The sequence below is a fragment of the Lygodium microphyllum genome, chromosome 19 (genome assembly GCF_053477565.2).
Source record: "Lygodium microphyllum isolate KBCC chromosome 19, Lygodium_microphyllum_v1.1.10, whole genome shotgun sequence".
Lineage (NCBI taxonomy): Eukaryota > Viridiplantae > Streptophyta > Polypodiopsida > Schizaeales > Lygodiaceae > Lygodium > Lygodium microphyllum.
The window spans coordinates 31158680-31165910 of NC_141153.1; positions in this window are offsets into that span (position 1 = coordinate 31158680).

A 7231-nucleotide genomic window follows, 5' to 3' on the forward strand; every position below is an offset into this window, starting at 1 on the left:
CATACATGTCCCAAAACCTCCAAGATATCTACTAGTGCATATAGGGTTCCATACATGATCATTCAGGCACATATCAATGCATATTCATCAAGTACAACTGTCAAATATATTGCTCGCAGGTTGCAATCAACAAATACTCTGCAAAACAAAGTTTATCCACCTCCAAATATCTTCAAATCACTTCATACATTTGCTTCAGTGTGTCGGGGTCAATGCATGACCATACATACAACCACAGACACTTTGTCTTCAAGGAGAAAAGTCATGGAATGCATTCCCTACTTGTAATCAGCCAAGACACTTTAAATGCATTTGTTTTCAGCTCCAGACTTAAGTTTTCAATAGCATTCAATGCTTTTCTTAGTCCTCCAGACATTCAGTAGACAAGTCATATAGTTCATATGAACCAAACAATGGCATGTAGTGCTTCAAGTGCAAACAACGCTTGCTGTTCACAGATCTACGACAATTTTCAGCTTGTAAAAGGCTCCCATATCTGAATGTTTTGACCTCCAAATTTCAACTCTAAGGCACAAGAACAAGTGCATATGTCCTTGCATATAGCTATGCTTCAATGATGCTAGAGTACATGCCAGAGAGCTTCAGTGTGTCAAACATGACTAAGTACATGCTGTCCAGTCAATGTACAACAGTTCAACCCTCATTCTAGATCTGTAAAACTATTCACATAGCCCAATGATGAGATCGACATCAAGCATTTGATGATTAGATGCCTTCAACACCTTCCAAAGGTGTGTGCACAAGCAATAGAGCACTCCAATAAGCTCCCAATGTATGATTTGCAAGTAGCACAAGAGGCTATCTCAGCAGGTGCAATCACGCAGTTCAGGCTAGCAGCTTCTTCTTCTTGTTCTTGATGATGATGATGGTCATGAGCAGCGCGATAGTGCTCAAATAGGCCTTGGAAAGCCCCCCAACAAGCTTTGATCAACTATTGCATGAATTGAAGCCACACAAGTTTGGTACATACCTTCACAGAAGCTCAATAGTAGCCTGCTCTTTCAAATAACACACATTATCTCCAAGATCTAGGGTTGGCTCAACTATTGCCATGCTCCAGAGAGCCCATCCATGATGGATCTGATAACATATTGGAAGAGAGAGAGAGACAAAGAGTGGAGCAGAACAATGAGCTTCAGCTCATCTTCTTCTTCTTCACTATTCCATTATACTACTACTAACTGAAAAGGAGACTACTATAGGCTTACACTTACCATTATGTAACTATGGTTAGATCAAGTCTACATCGACTTATTCAATGTCACACACATGTACAGCTGTATCCAGCTGATGTTGGTCAGTCACACACATAAAGTGATACGAGTGGAGCTTGATTTCTAATAGATGTATTTTGATTCCACTTCTTAAATGTTAAACATCTATGCTATTTTTTTTGTAGATAACAAAGAGGAGAGAGAAATGTATACACTACAAAGATATTGAAGAAAAGAACTTTTAATACGAATACAAGTTTAGATATTGTAGCAAATTTGTATTTTCTTTCTTCATGATCTAGTTACATGAGATTTGACAAAATAGTATACAAAAGCTATTTCTTTTTGTAAGGAATGTCCTTTTTAGGAGTTCTTTTGCCTTTCTTTGATGCTTTGGTTGCCTTAGGTATTGAGGGTATCTCTTTTTCTCTACTTTCACGCTCCCTACCATCTCCTTTTCTATGCCATCCTTGTCTTCTCGTTCTTTTTGTATGCAATTGACAGCTATGTACTTGAAAAGCTTTGCTCGTACATACCAAACATGTTCACTATTTTAACAATCCTTAGAAAATTATCACACATTTGAAAGAAAAGAATGTTAGTTCAACATTATTTTACAATGCACTATCTTTTAAGTGAAACACTATCTTAAAGTTAAATATGTTTCATATTACCTTTATAAGTTTGTTATCATTAAGATAAATAAACTTAACCAATCTCTTAGCATTTACAATTACCCCCAAATCCCACAAGAATGACTATCATCTTGATGAGTGCTCTACAACAACCAGTAACACAAATCTAACTTATGAAACTTATTTATGGCAGTTTATGGAATCAAATATATTGATACACTTTGATAAAAGCCTTATCCACCACTTGTCTATACTCCATTTGTACAAATAGGTTAGAAGGCATGGCGGTTTTTTTTTGTAACACTTAAATTAAACTTTTTACACTTTTATATAAAAAATAATAAATTTTAGAGTACTTATAATAAATAAAATTTTAAATGATCAAGAAGCCTTGTATTATTCAAATTACATCCTACCATTTTCATGGATTCCTTTTTAAAAATGGATAAAAAACAATGCTTTTCAATGTAGTTTTTCTACTTCTACATTAAAAAAATACAATTTGATTTCACTTCTTGAATATTAAACATCTATGCTATTTCTTTTGCAAATATCAAAGGGGAGAGAGAAAAGTATACATTGCAAGGATATTGAAGAAAATAACTTTTAGTACGAATACAAGTTCTGATATTGTCACAAATTTGTATTTGCTTTCTTCATGATCTACATACATGAGATCTTACAAGATAGTATACAAAAGCTATTTCTTTTTGTAAGGAACATACTTTTTAGGGGTTCTTTTGTCTTTCTTTGATGCTTTGGTTGCCTTAGGTATTGAGGGCATCTCTTTTTCTCTACTTCTAGACTCCCTATCATCTCCTTGTCTATGTCATTCTTGTCTTCTAGTTCTTTTTGTATGCAATTGACAATTATGTACTTGATGCTCCTACATACCAAACATGCTCAGTATTATAACAATCCTTGGAAAATTATCACACATTTGAAAGAAAAGAATGTTAGTTCAACATTATTTTGCAATGTACTATCTTTTGAGCGAAACACTATCTTAAAGTTAAATATGTTTCATATAAACTTTATAAGTTTGTCATCATTAAGATAAATTAACTTAACCAATCTCTTAGCATTTATAATTACCCTCCAAGGCCACAAGAATGATTATCATCTTGGTGAGTGCTCTACAACAACCAATAACACAAAGCTATATTATGAAACTTATTTATGGTAGTTTATGGAATCAAGTATATCGATACACTTTGATAAAAGCCTTATGACTTGTCTATACTCCATTTATACAAATAGGCTGGAATGCATAGAAGTTTTTTTCTATAACACTTAAATCAAACTTTTTATACTTTTACATAAAAAATAATAAAGTTTAGAGTACTTATAATAAATCAAAGTTTAAATGATCAAGAAGCATTGTATTATTCAAATTACATCCTAGCATTTTCATGGATTGCTTTTTAAAAATTGATAAAAAACTGTGCTTTTCAATGTAGTTTTTGTACTTCTACATCAAAAAATAATACAATTTGATTTCACTTCTTAAATATTAAGCATCTATGCTATTTTTTTGCAAATATCAAAGGGGAGAGAGAAAAGTATATAGTGCAAGGATATTGAAGAATTTTTTTTAAAATACGAATACAAGTTCAGATTGTAGCAAATTTGTATTTGCTTTCTTCATGATCTACATACATGAGATCTTACAAGATAGTATACAAAAGCTATTTCTTTTTGTAAGGAACATCCTTTTTAGGAGTTCTTTTGCCTTTCTTTGATGCTTTGATTGCCTTAGGTATTGAGGGCATTTCTTCTTCTCTACTTCCACATTCCCTACCATCTCCTTGTCTTCTCGTTCCTTTTGTATGCAATTGACAATTATATACTTGAAAAGCTTTGCTTGTACATACCAAACATGCTCACTATTATAACAACCCTTGGAAAATTATCACACATTTGAAAGAAAAGAATGTTAGTTCAACGTTATTTTGCAATGCACTATCTTTTGAGTGAAACACGATCTTAAAGTTAAATATGTTACATATTAACTTTGTAAGTTTGTCATCATTACAATAAATAAACTTAACCAATCTCTTAGCATTTACAATTACCCTCCAACCCCACAAGAATGACTATCATATTGATGAGTGCTCTACAATCAATAACACAAAGCTAACTTATGAAACTTATTTATGGTAGTTGATGGAATCAAGTATATTGATACACTTTGATATAAAAATAAAGTTTAGAATACTTATAATAAATAAAAGTTTAAATGATTAGGGAGACTTGTATGATTCAAATTACATCTTAGCATTTTCATGGATTCCTTTTTAAAAATTGATTAAAAAACACTACTTATCAATGTAGTTTTTGTACTTCTACATAAAAAAAATAGAGTACTTATAAAAAATAAAAGTTTAAATGATCAAGGAGCCTTGGATTATTCAAATTACATTTTAGCATTTTCTTTGATTCCTTTTAAAAAATTGATTACAAAACACTGCTTATCAATGCAATTTATGGCAATCAAGCTCCAAAGAGATATGAAATCAATAATAGGTAAATAATTTAGTATAATGAACTCTTTTGAAACTAGAAAAAATACGAAACTATTTACTTTTCATGATATGGAATCAAAACAAGCTCTAAAGTGTCAAAATCAATTCTACTAAGTCAATTTCCAAATCCATTTGTTTCAAGCTCACATAGCCTCATATAATGGGAGATTGAAGGATCAAGAATCTCAAATTTTTATTGTATATCAAAAGAAAGTTCATGCATCATACACCTAGTAAAAGTAGTAAGATAGTGAATATATAGGAAAGAAATTATTGCTAAACAAATACCATTCTTAAGAATAAACAAATTTAGGTATGTTATACCTCAATCTAGTAAGAAGAATGGAGTCATTTATTTCTCTCCTTTTATCATTAAAAGGATATAAACACATTCTGTAACAACGTTATTTCTCTTGCCTATATCATCTCAAGAAAGAAGCAATATACATTGAAACATGTTGGGTTAGCCTCCTCAAGCATGTCAAAAAGCTCATCCTCTAGTCATCCTAGTTATCTTGCTTCTTTTTCTTCTGATTTCTTGCTCTTGTGCTCACTCCATTTCTCTATTTGTTCCCCTATAGCATTTTTCTCCTTCTCATGTAGTCTTGTGTGTCTCTCATGTGTGATATCCTCCACTTTAAGATGTGTCCTCATTTTTCTATATGTATAGTAGCACATTAAAAATATTGTATGTCTTCTCATTTGTAAGGGAAACTGGCCTCTAAAACCTTGGAGAATCTATATCTCAACCTTCTTAAGATAATCATATACTTATCCTTAAGTGTCACCCTTTTTGCATGAGTAGCATAAATGTATGCATCCTAGAAAAACTTAATAAAGTAATACTATGTAGCCTCTTGGATGCAATTGAGGGCACTCCTTGTCCACTTGAAATTATTGAGACTATGCCTACTATATATCTCCCTAACCACCCTTTGAAATGACAGTTTTGAAGCTACATTACCAAGAGAATTCATTGCCTTTTTGATTTTCTTAAGACATATCACTACCTATGAAAATATTTTTAAATTCTTTTTTGGTGGATTAGATGGCTTGGAGATTGATGAATCTTTTGAGTAATATTCCTAGGATCAACCTTGTACTTCCTTGCAATAGCTTTTATTCTAGCCATAACTTAACTTACCAACTGCAAAAAAAGATATGGTAATAAAATTAATGACCCTTCATATCCATATTGATGTATGAAAACAATAACACTATCCTACAACAAGTAGATGTCTCTCAAAATCACATTTCACATGACATTAATCAAACTTTGAATCTAGTATGTATGAAATGCGAAAAAAGCATAGTTGTAGCAAGAAGCAGACATGTCATTTCATGTTTCACATGTCGACATGCAACACAAGCAAGCAAACAAACCCAAATGTATAAAATGCAAATAAAAAACTCCATGAAGAAGATTAACTGAATATATTTGTATTTTAGATGACAACGTTATACACATCCGACGTCGTATAAAATACAATAGGTTAGCCAAGAAATGAGCTACAAGTGTCCTAATCGCATTTCATGTAAAATATTTTCATCAAAACTCCAAGAATTATAGATTCTTTGACCCATATCTTGTTATCTATGTATTTTTTGCCTTGGAGGGTTGAGACTTGCTAGGATACTCTTGCTTGAAATGGGAAGCTTACTAGATTCGAAATGAGTTTTTACTGGAAAGGCTAGATTAAGATGAGATTTTATTAAAAAGATTAGATTAAAACACTAGATTTTATCTTAAATTTAAAAAAGTAACGTTAAAATTATTAATTACAATGGTTCTTGATTACATGTGGTCTCCTTAAACACTTTTTTAAGACCCCAAAAATAGCATCATGTGTGAAAAGTTGCAATTAAAAATTTAATAAAAATATCTCTCTTTTTTGACTAAGAGAATTTCCTTTTGGGCACAAGTCTCAAGAATAACATCTCTATAATTAAATTCTTTTTTTTAGTCTTCTAAGAGTAGCATGTCATATAAGCCTATTGTTTCTAGATGCGCTCTTCTCGTATTTCCATCAAAGTGAAACAAAATCCTCCTATGGTCTATTGCAAGAAAAAACGTAGCATCTATCACCAAATCAAAGCCTCCAACTCATTTTTTTTTTCACTACCTTTATGTAACATGATTTTTTCAGTCAAGACTATGTTTATCTGATTGATTCTCGCGTTTCATATGAATTGATGGTATGTGAACTTGTTTTGGATAGTGTTGTATAAAACAAAACTTTCATGTTGATCCTTTCTCCTAGCTACATGTTTCATATGTCAAGGACTCTAGTTTACATCTCCCACTTAATTTTTCAAAAATTTTAACTCATTTGACTCTATTTTGCAATTGTTTATTTTTACAAGGTTGTAATATTAAAGAGGAAGCTATCCCTTTAGGGAATGGAGCAAGATTAATTGAAGGAAAATTGTGATCATAGACTCTTTAATTAAGATAGAAAACTATCCAAGTTTATGTATATCAGGGATATGCTGAATGTCCCTTTTGATTTGCAAAAGCTCTTGAGAGATCTTGAAAAGAAACTTGAGATGTATAGGAAATTTTATGCTAGACATGCAAAGAGTCTCACAATTGCTAATTATATTCATTTTAATAATGTTATCCAAGCAATCAATGCTCCCATGACAACTTTGATTATTAATTATTATCCTATTGATGAGGAATTTAGAAGGCACAAAACAAACTGTCATTTTCATAGGAATTGACAAAAGTATATTTTGATTTTTAAAAAATATAGGATTTCTTGTGTATCTCCAATATGTGAAAGATTATTCTTTAGAAAAAGTGTAGGAGAAGAAGGGAGAAGATGTTGCATGC